Raw genomic sequence first — 17,626 nt, forward strand, 5'->3', positions numbered from 1 at the left:
TAGAAAAATCATTAGCATTTCTATACACTAACAATGAGCAAACGGAAAAAGAATGTATGAAAACAATTCCATTTACAATAGCCTCAAAAAAAATCAAATACCTAGGTGTAAACCTAACAAAAGATGTGAAAGACCTCTACAAGGAAAACTATACACTTCTGAAGAAAGAGATTGAGGAAGACTATAGAAAGTGGAGAGATCTCCCATGCTCATGGATTGGTAGAATCAACATAGTAAAAATGTCGATACTCCCCAAAGTAATCTACATGTTTAATGCAATTCCCATCAAAATTCCAATGACATTCATTAAAGAGATTGAAAAATCTACTGTGAAACTTATATGGAAACACAAGAGGCCACGAATAGCCAAGGCAATACTCAGTCAAAAGAACAATGCAGGAGGTATCACAATACCTGACTTCAAACTATATTACAAAGCAATAACAATAAAAACAGCATGGTACTGGCACAAAAACAGACATGAAGACCAGTGGAACAGAATAGAGGATCCAGATATGAAGCCACACAACTATGAGCAACTTATCTTTGACAAAGGAGCTAAAAATATACGATGGAGAAATAGCAGCCTCTTCAACAAAAACTGCTGGGAAAACTGGTTAGCAGTCTGCAAAAAACTGAAACTAGATCCATGTATATCACCCTATACCAAGATTAACTCAAAATGGATCAAGGATCTTAATATCAGACCCCAAACTCTTAAGTTGATACAAGAAAGAGTAGGAAATACTCTGGAGTTAGTAGGTATAGGTAAAAACTTTCTCAATGAAACCCCAGCAGCACAGCAACTAAGAGATAGCATAGATAAATGGGACCTCATAAAACTAAAAAGCTTCTGTTCATCAAAAGAAATGGTCTCTAAACTGAAGAGAACACCCACAGAGTGGGAGAAAATATTTGCCAATTATACATCAGACAAAGGACTGATAACCAGAATATACAGGGAACTTAAAAAACTAAATTCTCCCAAAACTAATGAACCAATAAAGAAATGGGCATGTGAACTAAACAGAACTTTCTCAAAAGAAGAAATTCAAATGGCCAGAAAACACATGAAAAAATGCTCACCATCTCTAGCAATAAAGGAAATGCAAATTAAAACCACACTAAGATTCCACCTCACCCCTGTTAGAATAGCCATCATCAGCAACACCACCAACAACAGGTGTTGGCGAGGATGCGGGGAAAAAGGAACCCTTTTACACTGTTGGTGGGAATGTAGACTAGTACAACCACTCTGGAAAAAAATTTGGAGGCTACTTAAAAAGCTGGACATCGATCTACCATTTGATCCAGCAATACCACTCTTGGGGATATACCCAAAAGACTGTTACTCCAGAGGCACCTGCACATCCATGTTTATTGCGGCACTATTCACAATAGCCAAGTTATGGAAACAGCCAAGATGTCCCAGCACTGACGAATGGATTAAGAAAATGTGGTATCTATACACAATGGAATTTTATGCAGCCATGAAGAAGAACGAAATGTTATCATTCGCTGGTAAATGGATGGAATTGGAGAACATCATTCTGAGTGAGGTTAGCCTGGCTCAAAAGACCAAAAATCGTATGTTCTCCCTCATATGTGGACATTAGATCAAGGGCAAACACAACAAGGGGATTGGACTATGAGCACATGATAAAAGCGAGAGCACACAAGGGAGGGGTGAGGATAGGTAAGACACCTAAAAAACTAGCTAGCATTTGTTGCCCTTAACGCAGAGAAACTAAAGCAGATACCTTAAAGCAACTGAGGCCAATAGGAAAAGGGGACCAGGAACTAGAGAAAAGGTTAGATCAAAAAGAATTAACCTAGAAGGTAACACCCACACACAGGAAATCAATGTGAGTCAATGCCCTGTATAGCTATCCTTATCTCAACCAGCAAAACCCCTTGTTCCTTCCTATTATTGCTTATACTCTCTCTACAACAAAATTAGAGATAAGGGCAAAATAGTTTCTGCTGGGTATTGAGGGGGGGAGCGGGAGGGGGTGGAGTGGGTGGTAAGGGAGGGGGTGGGGGCAGGGGGGAGAAATGAACCAAGCCTTGTATGCACATATGAATAATAAAAGAAAAATGAAAAAAAAAAAAAGAAATGGTTGTTTGTTTTCTATTGGGAGAAAAGAATTGGCCTCTAGCATTTAGTTTACACCAATTAAACCCCTGTAGCAATAAGCCAAAGAACAAAAGGCATAGTCTTTACCATTGATGGAGCTAATAATCTACTTGAAAAGATGGAATTCCTCCTACCCTTGCCCTAACACACTGCCCAATGACAGGAGAAAATTAACAAGCTATTATAATAGACACATTATTAAGTAATATTAATTGCAGCTGTGTATTCTTTTATAAATTTCTGATATTAAAAAAATCATATACATGATTTTGCTAGCTCAAGATTCCTGGCTTACAAAATGCCCCATACATAAAGCATTATCATATTGAGGAAATATTTGCAGTGAAAAAGACTTGGCCTTGACTCTGACAGTTGTCCACCCCAAAATGAATCTGTGCAGAGTGGCTACTGTGAGCAAAGCACTTCCACCCCTCAGATCTTTCTCCCCATTAGGTGCCACTATCAAGTCTCAACTCATATTGGCTATTCATGTTGTTATCTTGCATTTCTTCCCTATATTCTCCAAATTTCCTTTGAAATCCTTATTGACTGTCATAGCTTTAAGATATCGTCCCTGTTTCTATGCTTCCAGGTTTTAGTCTCTATTTCCTACTTAATGCTGGAGTTTACACTGTGGTCTCGACAGTCCCTTAAACTCAGTAGGTATAAAATTAAAATCGTATCTTATTATATGCCTGTTCTTATCAGGTAAGAGTGAGCAAGTTAAGGGAGTTAACTTGGGATGGACACCTATCAACTCATGTGGAATGTTCCTTTATTTTGTTTCTCATTTAAACCAGTCATCAGATCTTCTCAACTCTACTTCTGGAATAGCTCTCATACTCACTCAATTCCTACTTCTGAAACCTCTTACATAAAATAGTACAAAACCCTTCTAATTGGTTTCCCTTGTCTTCATTGTTTATAACTATTGATACAACTTGATTACTTAAATTTCTAGCTCTAGCAGCTAAATGCCAACAGCAGCAACTCTTCTCCAGGTGTGACAACCTGCAATGTTTCCACATACTACCAAATGTCTCCTGGTGGGAAAAATCAGAAGAACCACTTCTCTGGTCAGATTGCTCTTGACCACCTTGGAGCCTCTCTCTACCCATGCGGTTGATTCTCTGTATGAACAGAGAATCTCTAACAGTTCCCACTTCTTACAGTCCTGCTCGTTGCTCATGGTTCAGCTAAAACGCTAGGCCCGCCATGAACTTTTCTGCATTTGTGCCTCCCCAAAGGCTCTCTTTCTCTTCAAAATTCCTAAGAACTCCTAAGTTCCTTGTCTTCCTTCAATAGGACTAATGTACATCAGAGTGAAAGCTGCTTGCTAGCAGGAACTGTGTTCTTTGTTTCCCCAATGTGTTTAGCCGGGTTCATCTTCCAGCCCAGCTTTCTAAACTTTGTAGTTATAGACAATAATGCAGTAACAACTCTGGCAGGTGTCTGTAAGAGACTTAGCTTCTAGAATACTAGATTTTTCTCTGCCTGCCTATGTCAAAGGGTAAGGAGGACACAGAACAAATCCTGACCACTCAATCTAGGGCACATCTCCCTCACCCCCACTCTCAAACAGGCAGGCAGGCTGTGAAGGAGGCAACAGGCAGGGATTGTAAGGTAATGGCAAACTTAATGAAGAAACAGACAGTGTAAGAAGGCATTTTAAATGCCCTGTGAACATGGCTGCGATATTTAAAAAGTCTTAAGAAAGTTTATACTAAAGAAAAGAATGTGGAAGGGTGAGAGTCGAAAAAGATAACTACACAGAAGGTTTTTAAACAGCTTGTCTAATGGAGATGTTGAATGATGAAGGCAAACCACTTGCTGAGCCACCTGATCACAGGACACAAACCTGCAAAAGCGGCAGACTCTTCAGAAAGGTCAGATAACCTTTAGTTTTTAAAAGGCAGAAAACATGAGATTTGTGCATAGATTTTGCATGCCTGTGTGTGTGTGTGTGTCTGTGTCTGTGTGGTTATTGGGAGGGAAGGGTAGGATATTGATAAACTTCCGAGAAAGAAACCATTTGTATTAGCAAGTGACTTAAAACTCAGAGGCATAATCTGAAGCGAGAATTGAATAGCACAGCATAGTGTAGTCAACACCTGTGAGGGGTGCCTTTAGGGCAACACACACTGCTGCTAGAACACCAACCAAAAAAATGGACAATCAGGATCTCAAAAGAGAGGAGTCACCCAGAGGGTCTCTGTAGGACCAGTCTAGTTTCTTAGCCTTGAACTAATGTGGTCTTGCTACAGGCAAGGAAAATGTTGCTACTCCACAAAGTCAATTCCAAATGCATAAGCCACAGAAGCATTTACCCATGGAATAAGGCCTGAGAAAAACTAATGACTGAGGAATGAATGAAAGGATTCAACAAAACTTGTAAAGTGATCAATCTTGCATAATAGCTTCCAACAAAAAGGAAAGAAAGCCCCATCACTCTGACAAAAAGGATATCCTACTAAAAAAGGAAGACTGAAAAATCCTTGAGTTTTAAATTCTGAGTTAAGAGTAATTCTTTTTCTTTTGTTAACTGATGGTATATTCTGGAATAAGTCTTTAAAAAAAGTTTTTTGGCTTTAGCCAATTTGATCATGCCATTTAAATAAATTGATTAAATTGCTAAGTGCAAGCTCTATGCCCATGAAATCAGAGAAGCAGTGGGAATCCATAAAGATGGATAAAACAGGAGAGGCACTTACTAGAGTTTGTCAGAGTGAGGGTAACTCAGTGACTCATCTATGTAATGTTGGGCTTTTCTGGGTGGGGATCTTACTTTCTGGGACAGTGGACTTTTCCTTACCAGTCTTTTCCAATATCTTCTTTGACTTCCTTTTTGGGTTCCTGATATCCTGTTGTGTTGCCCCAACCCTTGAGTTCTGCCTGCTGTCACTTTTTGATGTTCTAAGATCAATTATCCTTTCATAGAAAGTAGCATATAGTCCTACTTCATAGCCATATGCTGGTATGTAGTAGGCAGGAATGTGAACCACAACTTTCCCAACATGTTTAAATAAGGAGAGTGGCTCTCATGTATAAAACGGAGAATTCAAAAGTTTCCTTATAGGCTTCTGGTGAAGATTACAGCAGAATTAATGAATAAGGCTTAGAACAATGTCTGGAACATAGGGTCTGCTTAATAAATATGAACTAATTCTACATTACTACATAAGTACTATAATCCTGTAGGACCTGGTATATGCTCTGGAAGATGTGGAAGACCTAGAAAGTAGCTTTCATTCATATCACACCCCTTTTTATTTTATTTTTTAAAAATTTTACTTTATCGTTTTTACATTTGCTTATATGTATATACATTATTTGGGCCACCTCTCCTTCCCCTCGCCCCCTGCTTCTGGGCAGAACCTGTTCCACCTTCTTGTCCTCTGATTTTGTTGAAAACATAAAAGATAATAAGAGAAACACTGTTTTTGCTAGTATGAGATGAAGATAGCTATACAGAGAGTTCCCTTGTCATATATCTGTGTATTATAACCCAAACTGGTTCATCTCTACCAGACCTCTTCACTATTTCCTAGTCCTCTTCCCATAGTGGCCTATGACAGTTTAAGATTACTGTATTTGCTCCTATACAGTGAGTACATCAACCACATTCAAGGTTTAGGTTTCCTTCCCTTTCCCTATTCCTCCTGTGCCCGTTCACCCCTTAGTGTGTGACCCATGTCCAATAATATTTTTGCATTTGTTTTAGATCTATAATCCACATATGAGGGAGAACATGCGGTTTTTGGCCTTCTTAAACTGATTACTTTGCTTAAGATGATGTTCTTCCGTTCCATCCATTTACTTGCAAATGGTAAAATTTCATTCTTTGTGGCTGAATAAAATACCACTGTGTATAAATATCACATTTTCTTAATCACTTTGTCAGTAGTGGGGCATCTTGGCTGTTTCCATAGCTTGGCTATTGTGGATAACACTGCAATAAACATGGGTGTGCAGGTGCCTTTGGAATAACCTGAGTTGCATTCTTTTGGGTATATCCCCAAGAATGGTATTTCTGGATCAGATGGCAGATCTATGTTTAGTTTTTCAAGAAGCCTCCATGTTGTTTTCCATAGTGGTTGTACTAGCTTACATTCCTACCAACCGTGTATGAGGGTTCGTTTTCCCCACACCCTTGCGAATATTTGTTGGTGGTGGTGTTCTTGATGGCAGCAATTTAACAGAAGTGAGGTGGAATCTTAGTGTGGTTTTGATTTGCATTTCCTTTATGGCCAGTGATGGTGAGCATTTTTTCATGTGTTTTCTTTTGCCATTTGGACTTCTTCCTTTGAAAACGTTCTTTTTAGTTCAGTTGCCCACTTCTTTATTGGTTCATTGATTTTGGGGGGGTTTAGTTTTTTGAGCTCCCTGTATATTCAGGTTATCAATCCCTTATCTGATGTATAGTGAGCAAAGATTTTCTCTCATTTTGTGGGTAGTCTTTTCAATTTAGAGACCATTTCTTTTATTGTGCAGAAGCTTTTTAATTTCATGTATTCCCATTTGTCAATCTTTTCTCTTTAGTTGCTGGGCCACTTGAGTTCTAATAAGGAAGTCCTTGCCTGTACCTATTGCTTCCAGTGTAATCCCTGCTCTTTCCTGTGCTTAACCTCAAGGCTTCAGGTCTGAAATGAAGGTTCCTAATCCACTTGGAGTTGATACTAGTACAGGGTGTCAGGCATGGATCTAGTTTCAGTTTTCTGCAGGCAGATAACCACTTTTTCCAGAGTATGTTTCAGATGCAGATCCAGGTCCTCTATTCTGTTCCACTGGTCTTCATATCTGTTTTTGTGCCAATACTGTGCTGTTTTTATTGGTATGGCTCTGTAGTATAGTTTGACGTCCGGTATCGTGATACCTCCCAGCATTGCTCTTTTTGCTCAGTATTGCCTTGGCTATTCACAGTCTTTTGTGTTTCCAAATGAAGTTTAGGGTAGATTTCTCAATCTCCATGATGAATGTCATTGGGATTTTGATGGGAATTGCATTGAACATATAAATTGCTTTTGGAAGTATAGCAATTTTTACTATGTTAATTCTGCCAATCCATAAGCATGGGAGATCTTTCCATCTTCCGTAGTCTTCTTCAATCTCTTTCTTCAATGGTTTGTAGTTCTCCTTATAGCAGTCACTTACATCCTTTGCTTATTCCTAGGTATTTGATTTTTTTGAGGCTATTGTAAATTGAATTGTTTCCTATATTCTTTCTCAATTTGTTCATTGTTGGTGTATAGAAATGTTACTGATTTTTGTCAGTTAATTTTGTATCCTGCTACTCTGCTGAAGCTGTTTATGGTGTCTAGGAGTTTTTTTAGGTTTTTAAGGTTAAGATCATGTCATCTGCAAATAAGGATAGTTTGAGCATTTCTTTACCTTGTATTCCTTTTATTTCTTCTTGCCTTATTGCTCTGGCTAGGAATTCCAGGACTCTGTTGAATAGGAGTGGGGAGAGAGAAGTGGGGAGAGAGTGACTTTAGGGGAAATGGTTTCAGTTTTTCCCCATTAAGTATGATGTTGGCTGTAAGTTTGTCATACATAGCCTTTATAATGTTGAGGTACATTCCTTCTATTCCTAGTTTTCTTAGAGCTTTGATCATGAAATGGTGTTGAACCTTATCGAAGGCGCTTTTCTGTGTCAGACCCTCTTTATGACAAACATTTCTCAATGTCTCTTGACTATGATGAAATGAAATATAAAGCTAATATAATCTAGACATCTATCATTTAAAAAAACTCACTATAATGCCTTAACGGTAATATAATGAAAAAACAGAAAGTAATTTATAAAATAAATGCACTTCTGTATGTAAATATACAGGCACTGCTATCCTAGGCACAACTAAATATGTTTCTACCTACACTTGCACTACATAGACATTTCAATACATGAGCACCGAAATGACAACTCAAACAGTGCAAGTGCCATTATCATGAACATTAACTTCCCAAGTTGTCTATTTATTCTGCTTCCCCAGGCCCCTTACAGATGGTTGGGACTATGTGACTAGTTCTGATCATTGGGCTATCGTCAGAAGTGATGTGTCTTATTTTGGGGGTTAAAGCATTAAAGAACTGACATGCAAGTCTCCTGTACCCCTGCCTGAAGTGGCTGGCAACACTCCTCATGGTGGAGCCTCTGTTAATCTGGATCCTTGAGTAACTAAACAGACAGCCCTCTGCCAACACTAGTTGGATTTTTTTATTTAACAAAAATTTTAAAATAAAAAATTACAATTTAGGGAGAAGCAATGTGAAAAATATAAATAGAACATTATGTGTTAAACTGCTAAGGGGGGATATCATAAAACATTTGCTGAAAAGAAAATTCTTGCAGAACTCAAAATCAATAGTCCTCTAAGCATTTTGGAAGGGTAGCTATTAATAATGATGAATATTTGCTATTGCTATCTTTAAACAAAGTCAAATCTGGATACAGATATCCCAGCTATTCAGGAAGCTGAGGCAGGAAGATTGATTGAGCCCATTTCAGGACCTGCCTGGGCAACATAGCAAGAGCCTATCTCAAAACAAAACAAAACAAAACAAAACAAAACAAAAAACTAGTTTTGTGGCAGAACTTAGAAAATCATCTCCATGAGCAGAATGGGCTGAAGTATGCTTGAAGAACCTAGAATTGTCAGCAAAACTGGCTGTGTCTAACAGAGAAAAAAAACGTAAAAGTAGAATATGAGATAATAAGGGGCTATAACTTTGAAACAGTATGAGACAGCTGCAGTCTGGATTAGTAAAACTGTATAAAGAATATTTCTATATCTTCTCTTAAACTTTGTCCATTGGTTTAGTTCATATCTCTTCCTTATGATGTCATAAATTTCTTCAAAAATAGTATTAGAAAATAGTGAATCTTTTGGAATAATGAACACTATTATCTGATAACAAAATCAAGCATTTTGTTTCCATTATTGCACTGGCTACTGTGAGACACTTTCATGAGTGTCACTTTCACCACACAATCACAGTGGACAATTCTGCAGGTTTTTCAGTAGTCACTTCCTTTTTTCTAGTGTGTGTATGTATGTATGTATATATATATATATATATATATTTTTTTTTTTTTTAACCTTTAACTTTTAATAAAAACACTCTCAGATTCTCTCAGGGAAGTGGACAGGATGCAATTAAAAATATATAGTTAAAAATGATGCCTATGGAAATATGCCCAGAAAAAAGTAAGTGAATATTTTTAAAACAAACCAAAAGATCTTGGTGCTGGGACCAAGATCTCTTTAGAGGCTTGAAAACTCCAGTTACCATCTGGGGCAAAAAATAAAATAAAATAAAGTAAAAGTAATTTGAAAGTGAATGCTGAAGAAGGAACATACTAGATGGATTTTTGACATAAACAAAGAATAAACATTTGGAGTGCTAAGCTGCCAGGATTTCTAGGTTACTTTGTTACCACAGTATAACCTTGACTATCTTTCAAGGGTAAAAAACTCTTTTAAGATATACGCTGACTTTGTACATGATTATTGCACACTTGGAAAAATAGGTATATATTAAAAACATGCAAAAATATTTGTGTTCTTAAGGAAAACTAGGCTCAGAAAATTACCCACAGGGTGCTCACCTACACGAGTGGCCACCAGGACATTTGAGAGTTTGTGTAGGACCAGAAACTGTCTGTGTAGTGAAAGATTGTCAAAAATGTTGCCGGATGTCCATTGCCCTCACTGGAACAACCAAAATGCCCAATAAAGGTTCATAACCTCTCCTAGTAAAGTATAGCACCCCAACTGAGAGCCACTAACCTAGAGGAAAGATCAACATGGACTTTGCTGGTCAGGTTGTACCTTGTTGGATTGCATAATAAAGTGGTTCATAGATTAGTGTCTTAGAATGTTGAATTATGTTTTACAAGACACAATAGAAAGAGATGAACAAAAGGGTTCTGGTCACAGGTTGGGAAGAATATAAATCTTTAGCTATTCAGGAGGTGGAGATCAGGATGACTGCTATTTGATGCCAGCTCGGGCAAAGAGTGAGACCCATCTCAACACAAAATGCTGGGCATTGTGGCATATGCCACCATGTAATTTCAGCTATTTAGGAGGAATAGGTTGGGGCAGTCAAGGGTCAGGCTGGTCCAGGGTGGAAGAAAAAAGTCCTGTAAGACCCTATCTAAAAAACCAAAGCAAAAAGTATGGCTTAAGTGATAGAGTACTTGTCTAATAAGCAAGAGGTCCTGAGTTCAAACCCCATTACCAACATAAAAGGAAAAAGGAATATAAAACTTTATACGTAGGGCAAGAATCCCCACAAGGGAAACAGCATACAATCCCCCACACTTCCTTGAGCGGGAGGCCTTTGGTTCCAGAGCTTTCTGCAGAAGCTGCTTTCCACAGGGAATGCAATTCTCACATCTGCAGATGAGTAAACCAATGCCCAAAGATGATAACAGGCTGGTGACCAGTTTGCACAGACAGTAGCAGAGCTAGGCCTCAAACCCTCACATAGAAGCCAATATTCTGGGCCACAAAAATAATGAAGTACAGATGTATGCTGTAATGTGGATGAAACTTCAAAAATATACTAAGTGAATGAAGCCAGACAAAGAAGGTATCAAATTGTAGGAATTCACTTATATAAAATATCCAGATAACTATCCAGAGACAGAAAGGAGACTGGTGGTTGCCAGGGGTCAGGTGGCACATGGAAAAGTGAACAACTGCTCAGTGGCCACCGATTTCCTTTTGGGGTGATAAAAATGTTTTGGAGCTAGGTAGAGGTGGTATTACACAACATATATGTACTAGATATCACTATTTGCACACTTAAAACTGGTTAATTTCATGTGATATGAATTTTACATCATTAAAAATAAATAAGTTTTAAAATTAATCTTCTTTTCTCTATACTATGCTCTTAATCAGAGTTCACTAACATATAATTATATATAATATACAGTAGTATTTTCTTTTCCCTGTGTGTTCTCACATTGTTGGTACAAATATCATTTTATTACTTTTCATTTTCTGGTTATTATGCAAGGAAGTAGATGCCATAAACCTACAATGATAGAATTTTGTGGGGTTTGCTTATTGGATAACAAGATAATTCAGCTACCTAGAATGGGACAGGTAGCTTTTTACCCATCAACTACTACAAGTGTGAGTCTTTGTTCTGCTGAGCGGAAATTAGAGGGCACTGGAGTCAGAAGAAATAGAGGTTCAAATCCTGATTCTACTGCTTAATAGTTATATTGCTATAGGAAGTAATTCAAGTTCTCTGAGCTTCAAATTCTGAATGTGAAATGTGGAGTAGTAACACCTAACAACATGGGGTTACTGAAGCAATTGATTGCGATGATGCAGATAAAATGTCTACAACAAAACTTGATTCCATACTAGAAAATCAACTCAAGTTCCAGTATCCCCCATATGTAGTATTTTCCTGGGAGCACACAGTGACACTTAAAATTCCCTTCAGAGGGCCAGAAAGGGGACCCAACCCAGGCTAGGGGTTTTCTTTCTGAAGCTGAGGACGTATTTGGCTCAGTAAAGAATTTCAGAGTAAAGATATTCTTTGTTCTGTGACTCCGTGGGATGCTCTGTTGTACTGTGCAGATCAGAAAGTGGGAGTATTGGGCAGAATATATTATGCATATGCATGTGTTTATAAAATAAGAAGTTCTCTAGATGGGAACTCCTACATAATCAAGTCTGTCAGAAGAAAGACTCTCTGGAACCTTCATCTTTTGATCAATTGGGAAGTAAGTGGGCATTTCAAGAAAAAACAAACACGTTTAGGCACAATTAATGTGTTTCTTTAAGACTGTATGGTTCTTCTCACCTTTATTCTCAGTTTTAATACTATAAAACAGTATTTTGCGAAAAAATCACCTTCATTTAAAAACATCAAGTAGTCACACAATTGTGCACTGCACTGCACAGAAGGACTTACGAATCTCATAAGGCATGTTTGTGAGATTTGCCTCCTATGTGCATAGTATCACATGGGATTTATCTACATCTTAACCCTCACAACTGGTGAATTATCCAGTTAAAGGAAATAAACAAAGTTGCCAACTGCATTCACTTGGAACTCAGTTGCTTAAGCCATTCTTGAAAACTGGCATGCAAGTTAAAAATTTTAATTCTGAACTGCTGCTGTAGAGCCTCACTTTGAGTAACAATTTCTGCCTTAAATAAGCACTCATTCTCAAATTAGTGTTTTCACTAGTCCATCATGGGCTATGCAGGAACCCAAAGACAAGAAGCCTTAAAGATTCTGTTTCCTGTTAATTCCAACGTGGAGAAAACACACAAGGTCTAGTGAAAAGCCATTTATCCTCTCAGAAGTTTTTGTGGGTCAAATATAGAATAGGAAGAATGAAAGGGTTATGAGGAACAGTGAGAAAGTCTTTTCTATAAAAATCCAAAGAGTTCCCTCGGGAACCTGATAAGAAGAAGGAATGGGATAAAAGAACTTTTGTGACTTCTGGATTCAAATGCTCCCCACATAGCATTGAATGCTATCCTGAGCAGACCCAGTCAGCAGCTACCAAGACAGCCATAAGCAAATATCCAAGGGCTTGAGGGTTGCAATAACATCACCTGTCACCCAGGAAGCCATTCCCTTGACAAACAGTCAGCAAGGCACATATTTATTTGAGTGACAACATGGGGAAAGTCTGATAATGCTATTTATTATAAAGTGAGTACCCAGCACTCAAAAGGTGATTTAAGAGAATTAGTGGGTCTCCTCTCATTGTGGGTCATAAGAAGTCAGGTATGCCAAACAGAGTCAACAGAACTGGACAACCCAAAATGAAAGCTCTAATCTACAAAACAAACCAATCTACACATAGCACAAAAATACACACATTGAAAAAAACCCATGTAGAAGGCTGTATCCAAAAATGTCTACAATGGTTATCTCTGGGTTATATGGGTTTATCTGCATTTCATAGTACATTTTTAACTAAGAAAATTATACATTTAAAAGATAAATATAGTTTGGTTCAAATTATTTCAGACAAATAATAATATAAAGACAGCAGAACTTATGATGACTTAATGGATGATGCAGGCTGAGGATACAGGTTAGTAGGAGAATGCTTGCTTAGCATACGCAAGACCCTGGGCTTGATCTCTGGCACAACACACAACACACACACACACACACACACACACACACACACACACACACACGAGGATGATCCAATACAAAGAGAACAGATATAAAAATAAATGATCCTAAACTGGCCACTGCAGTTTTATGAGTGAGAACAAGTGTCTGGGAACTTCTTTGTACAACTTGAAAAAAAAAAGTAAAATATGGTGTTTAATAACAAAGATGTGATTTAGGATTCTTTGATGGCCCAACTTAAAATTAAAAATGATTAGGTAAATCTCACCTCTATCTACATGTAAAATGGTATACACTTTTGTATCCTATGTCTGTTTCCTTTAATTGTGAATAGTGAGTGTATTTCACTGATATAATCCAAATACTAAAAATAATTTCACAGAACTATAATATTAATCTATAATATCTAAACATTAAGATTATGATCTAGAGAATTTTACTGCAGTACTTATAAATGCAAAATGAAAAGAAAAATGTCTAGCAATGTGTGAATGGTTACGTGATAGTACAGATTTATGAAATAGTAAGCAGCCACTAAAAAGAATAACTTAGATCCATATATACAAACATATACATATTGGAAATGTGTACATAAATCATATTTGAATGAAACAAGACACAGGACAGTATACATAACAGAATATTGTTTTGTTAAACAAAGTGTGGTTTTGTACACATATCCTAGGAAGAACTTAGTTTAGCTTCCTCTTTTCCAAGATAAATACAGAGCTCATTTCCTCCCTTCACTCTTTTATTTAAAAGATGTTTTTTTAGTATATAATAGTTGTACAAGGACTTTTGTCATGACATTTCCATATATGCATATAATGTATCTTGGTTTGGTTCATCCTCTCCATTATTCTTCCTCTTTCCTCTCCCCGCTCTTAAAATGACTTCAACAGGTTTCACTGCTCTATATTCATACATGAGTAGAAAATACATCAACCATATTTACCATTGCTTACCCTCTTCATTTGTCCTCCCTCTCTCTCTAGAACCTTCCCTTTAACATGACCTATTTTACATCCCTGTCCTTCATTGTTTGTCTATTCATTGTTCAGTGGGGTTTTGCCTTGGTATTTTACCTACGAATATACTGTATTTTAATCTGTGTAACCCTATCTATTATTCATCTATACACTTTCTCCCTATCCTGTATTGTTCAATAGTTTTCAGTGTGTTTTGTTGTATCTTGTTCCAATACAGATGTGGTGCATTTTAATATTATTCACTCTCTATCATTCTCTTCTGTTTTCCCTCCTTCCACAGTCTCCTCTAACAGTCCCACTTTTGGAAACATGTGTGTATATATATATATATACACACACATATATATGATAATGCTTTTGTTTGTATTTGCATCTATCCCCCACATGAGAAAGACCAGTCTCTGCCTAAACATTATCTCAGAATCTTACTCTGGCCACCATATCTAAAGTGAATGCCCTTGGAATTCTCTATCCTTTTATTCTAGTTTATTTTTCCTTATAGTATGTATTAGTGCCACATTTTATATTACATTTTTATTGATTGTCTGTCTCACTATTGGAATGTAGGTTCAAGTTCCACCTCAAAGCATCACCGAGTCCACCAAGTAGATACCATGAGTAAAGCACACCCTCCCGAGCTAAAAAAATTTATGGACAAGAAGTCGTCATTGAAATTAAATGGTGGCAGACATGTCCAAGGAATATTGATGGGATTTGATTCCTTTATGAATCTTGTGACAGATGAATGTGTGGAGATGGCAACTAGTAGGCAACAGAACAGTACTGGAACGGTGGTAATACAAGGAAATAGTATCATCATGTGAGAAGCTTTGGAATGAGTTTAAATGATGACAGTTCAGCAGAGAAATCCACGTCCCCTCTCCAAAGGGCCTGTTTTACTATGAAGTAAAAATGAGGCTATATACATTTTCATATTAACCTTTTTGTTAAATAAACTTTTGTAATAGTCAGAAAAAAATGTAGGTTCCATGACAACAGGGACCTTATTTGTTTGGTCATTGTTTTCTCAGTACTAGTTCCTGGAACATAGCATATGCTCAAATACTTGCTGAACGAATGAATAAATATAAACATATATGTACATACACAGGTACATGTGGATATATTTATATTTGCACATATAAATACACACTTACACATAGAGAAAATACAAATATACAGGGGACAAGTCTCCAAGGTTATGTACCAACTATAAATAGTGGTTGTACTTGGGTAGTGGGAGACCTGGGTGGCTGGGGGAAAGAACTTTCATTTTAAATTTTATATACTTCTATTTTATTGGAATAATTTGCAGTAAGGATGAATTATGGTATGATTAAAAATGTAAAAAAAATTGTCATATAAGAATTAGCATTTGTTGAATATACATATTTATAATTACATCTGGTGATACATTTAGGTATCTCTAATTCTTCCCTCCCTTTCTAGACTGGCCTGAAACTCACAACTGTAGCCCAGGCTGTCTTCAAACTGCCAATCCTTCTGCTTTGGTCTCCAGAGTGCTGGGATTACCAGTGTGTATTACCACACCTGGTTGCTATCTCCAGTTTCTTAACTGGGCTGATTTAACTGAAGATATTTTAATCAGTTATGATGTAATCTCATTACTTTAGGCAGCAGTACTCAGTGTGCAAAGATCACCTGACCAGTTTATTAAAAATATAGAATCCCAACCTCTATCTCCAGAGATTCTGAATAGGATTGGGTAAAGCAGGAGTTTACACTTTAAAGAAAATCACCCATGGTGATTCAAACCTCACAATTTGAGAAATTGGTTTGAAACACAGCTGAGACAGGGAAGACTAAATCAACATATATTTAATGAGAACTAATTATCTGTCAGGCAATTGTGGATAATAAACATGAGATAAATTTCATAATTGGCTATTAGCAGATGACTATTTCAGCTACCACCATTTGCAATTAATTTGTAAGTGGCTTAACAGTGTGAGTAGAACAAAATACCTTACAAATAAAAAGTTATGATGCAGGCTTTGTGGTTCCATTTGTGTGAATTTTAAAATATTCTTATAATTAACAAAATTGTTACATATGCCTTCATCCATTTATATGGGGATGGCAAAGGCATGGAATCTGAAAAGGCCAGAGTATATCCTGATGCACATTACATTAGCAGGACTACCAGTTGGAAAACTTGGTTCTAGTCCATTTGATCATCACCTATGTCTCTTCACTAGGCCTCAGCTTTCTCCTTTGTAAGCAGCTAGAATTAGCTTTATGATCGCTTCTGGCTTTATCAATTTTTTTCTAATACCAACCCACATAGGCTTTTTCTTTGCCTTACCCATGATACTTCTGGTATGGTGTTTCCATAAGTAATGGCAGTTTTCAAATTATTATGCATACACACATTCTCAAATATGGGTGTATTCACAAAGAGTACACCCAAGTCAAACATATGTAATCAGCCCTTATTTTATTATAAAACACTCACTACAATAAACAATTTTAAGAGTTTAAGTAAAAAATAATTTGGGGATTAGTAGGTGGAAAAGTGTCAGAAACTTCTGACTCACAGACTTAACAACAACAGTGGTAATAAGAGGCTCTGTGGCTCTGAGCTATTTTAGTTACCTTAAGATTGTATTGTGTCTGGGACTTTACACTTTCTGGTATCATACTCATATTTCACCTATAGCATTCTTCCTAATAAGAAGTTTTTTTTGTTTTAAAAAAGAAGAAAATAAAATACTAAGAAAAAACAACTTCCCAGGAATCCTAGAATATCTTTACGTAAAATGAATTATGGCAAATACATCATCATCACCCACAAAGATTTCAAAATAACATCTTAAGAACAAGGATTCACAATGGCTGGTTTCAAACATTTCTTTTCCTTCACATTTCATTCTAGACTAATCAGGAGGCTCAAACTGCCCTGCTGCCAGAATAACCCATATTCCATTTAGCGTAGCTGATGATGGAGAGGGAGGAAAGGAAGGAAATGGGATGCCTCAAGAGGATGACAAAGAATAACATCACAAGGACAGTGACTGCTAATTAGTGACATATTATAAACATAGGTAAATGCACTAGTCTTTCAACTCTTAAGCCCCAAAGTTCAGACTTCAGACAGAAGTGAAAATGTGTTTGTCAGAACCATGCTGGTCTCTTTTCTCAGAGGTTGAGGCCTGTACACACAGATCTGCTGCTGCAATAAGTTTTGCTGCCTCTGATCAGGTCTCTATCCGCCTTGTAACTTGCTTACAATCAGGGCTCAAAATCTTAAAACAATCTGTTTTATTAGCAGAAGCCATTTTTCCCTTTACCCCTGAACAGTCCCTAGATTGTGAATAGGGAGCTGGGAACCCTCTCCAGCAGTTGTTTCCAA

The 17,626-nt window shown here is 37.1% G+C and overlaps 1 protein-coding gene and 1 pseudogene across 7 annotated transcripts in view; one reads left to right on the forward strand and one right to left on the reverse strand.

The window, feature by feature from the left end:
* Vti1a (vesicle transport through interaction with t-SNAREs 1A) overlaps positions 1–17,626 on the reverse strand; it is a 345,401-nt gene that overhangs the window by 166,968 nt on the left and 160,807 nt on the right. The gene's annotated exons all lie outside the window — the stretch shown is intronic.
* On the forward strand, positions 14,864–15,161 carry LOC109702771 (small nuclear ribonucleoprotein G pseudogene; annotated as a pseudogene).

The sequence above is a fragment of the Castor canadensis genome, chromosome 7 (assembly GCF_047511655.1).
Source record: "Castor canadensis chromosome 7, mCasCan1.hap1v2, whole genome shotgun sequence".
NCBI classification, from domain to species: Eukaryota; Metazoa; Chordata; class Mammalia; order Rodentia; family Castoridae; genus Castor; species Castor canadensis.